This window comes from Acinonyx jubatus, chromosome D3 (genome assembly GCF_027475565.1).
Source record: "Acinonyx jubatus isolate Ajub_Pintada_27869175 chromosome D3, VMU_Ajub_asm_v1.0, whole genome shotgun sequence".
Lineage (NCBI taxonomy): Eukaryota > Metazoa > Chordata > Mammalia > Carnivora > Felidae > Acinonyx > Acinonyx jubatus.
Window position 1 is genome coordinate 46,252,241 of NC_069392.1, and position 2,500 is coordinate 46,254,740.

Consider the following 2,500-nt stretch of genomic DNA (forward strand, 5'->3'; position numbering starts at 1 on the left):
TGTCATCAAAGTGATTGGACAATCCTCACTAACCTGAAATGCCAGAACTGATGACCAGATTTAATATGACTTTATAAATAATTTAATAATAGTAGACTTAGAGTATCTCATTCCCTATTCCGATTGGTGGAAAATCAATCATGCTGTGCCTGGAAATGACTGACTTCCCATCAGTTTTTCCTAATTGCAGTCAAACACAAGCTCTTCGCCCTTCCAACTGGTGCCAGACAGCAAAGCAAAAAGTTACTTTTAATGTTAAGTTTTAGTTCTTGCAAACCCTTCACGACACTCATTATCTGCTCTAAATCAGTTGTGACTACAGTAAGCGATGAGTCCATTGGTACACACTGTCTCTGGTTTCGAGTGACAAAGCTTAACACATGAGTTGTTAACTACCTATGATGACACTTGGTTGATTAATGCTTCAGTGACACCCAATTTGATCTCATGTCCACTATTAAATCGCAGCCATGTAATATAATTTAGTGCTCAAAGGTTTTATAAAGGAGGTAAAATTGGTTTTGAAGGCCATTCACGTTGTTAAAGGTAAGACTGATCATACCATTCAGACCTATTTTTCCCTTGGAGTTTCGAGGAATTAATTTTTCACTAACATCTACTGGAAGCTGTAGTCGGGCATTTGTGCTTACAAGTTAATAAATTTGTTTTGTCTCCAAATAAGTCAGTTGCTTTCAGTGGCTATTTGGGGGGCTGGGGGGAGGGGCATCTGAATCCAGTACTAAACATAAACATTTTATTTAGGGGAATGACAATCTGATAAATGAATGTTGCAAACAAAACAAGGCACCAAATAATAATAACTAATAAGTGGTGAGCTACTTTGAATAACTTCATTCTGCTCACCTCATGCAGAATCCAAATTAGAAACCATTACTGCATCGAAGACTTGCTCTCAATAGCAGTTAAGCTTCTTTGAATGGATTCCCTATTGTATAAAAAGTGTGCCAGTCTTTGACTGCCAAAATCAATTAGTCACATTCATTATGCCTCTATTTATTAATGTTGTACACTTTATAATGCACGTGCTGATGGAACAAAAGAAAATTATGAAATATCAAATATGTGTTGTGATTAAAATCAGAGCAAGAAGAGTAATGATCTTTAGTCTCTAACTGGTTACAAAGCCACTGTAAAGATTAGATCAGTAGTGACAGATTTATAATCTTTTTCCAAAATGTAATCCTTATAGCTCAGATTTTGCAATAGAAGAAGTATGCAATTGGTTACAGGTTATTGGTTCCAACCATTCTATTCATGAGAATATTGTGTTTCTGTCTCCTGAAATCTAAATACACAATATAATCTTAACAGATGCAATTTTAATCTGTATTGCACTGTTACAATAAAAACGGGGCAACATAAGGCTCTTTACTGATATAGGGTTCAGAGTTAATTCAATGATGCTAAGAATGACTGACTGGTATTAAAAATCAGCAAATAATTAAACCTCACGCTAAAACGAATGAAGAACAATGTTGGCATTCTGGCAGGGCAGAATTTGATGGAATTTACTGTCAATCTGCCACCCCTAAACTTTTCACATGGAACAAAAACTATAATTTGTCTCCCTGTAATAAATAGTATTACATTCTTTATTTTCCCTCAAGTATTGCAGCATAGAAGTTGACATACACCATATCGTATGGTTCCTGCCATTTCCTTTTTTTTTTTTTTTTAGTGGGAGTGGGGGTGCGACAAGGTGAAGTGTGCATGCATTATTCGTTTTAATAGGAAAGATTATTCATTGCTTCATGGTATTAAAACTCAAACTTAGAGAGTGATAATGTAGGTACACCGGAACCTGTAAAGTATAAGGAGAAAACCACACACCCATTACGGCCTGAAATTATAACAGACACCCAACAGACGCATTTGCCATACCTCCTAGGATCGCTCTAAATTGTTGCCTGTGGCTCCACCGCAGTGGTCCCTACTCTCCAAAAATTCATCTAGCGCCCTGAGCCTATTTCCACTGCTGACTTTGGCAAGCTATTCTATATTCCATTCACTGTGTTTGAAGAACCTTCCCTTCAAATTGCTCAAATGTGACAGTCCAGTCCTGTCCTCCATTTCAGCCATGACCTCTATGCTTTCAAATTAGTTTCTACTTCAAAAAGCTTACTGGCATCAAACTGATTTCCTTTTAGGAATATTATTCCCTTCTACTAAATCCCCACTTAGCTTTTCTTTCCCCTGAGCTAAACAGACCTGATTTATCAGTCTTCAAATTGCATTCTTAAAGCACTTTTTAGTACCTAAGCACCCAGGTACTGGGGTGATAGACATTACTAAGTGCGTTTTAGAGCAGATAAGACATGAAAGAGAATGTGTAGGAAGCTGACATGCTAAACAAAAATTTCAAATATAAATGGAAAGAGAGTTCCTGTACTTCCATTTCCATTCTTCGTAGTAGCATGTCCCGTCTACCCCTAAATCTTCCCTAAAGCCTCAGCTATCTTTTCCGGGTTACGCAGTCATT

At 37.1% G+C, this 2,500-nt stretch overlaps 1 protein-coding gene across 6 annotated transcripts in view; it reads right to left on the reverse strand.

Annotated features, from left to right (window-relative positions):
- ZNF521 (zinc finger protein 521) overlaps window positions 1-2,500 on the reverse strand; it is a 277,721-nt gene that overhangs the window by 104,862 nt on the left and 170,359 nt on the right. Inside the window, exon 6 of one of the 6 annotated variants that reach the window (XM_053206341.1) lies at window positions 1-2,500. This exon is cut by the window's left edge and continues 7,800 nt beyond it; it is cut by the window's right edge and continues 1,881 nt beyond it. The exons of the other annotated variants lie outside the window; for them this stretch is intronic. The gene's annotated coding sequence lies outside the window, so the exon portion shown is untranslated. 6 annotated transcript variants of the gene reach the window in all.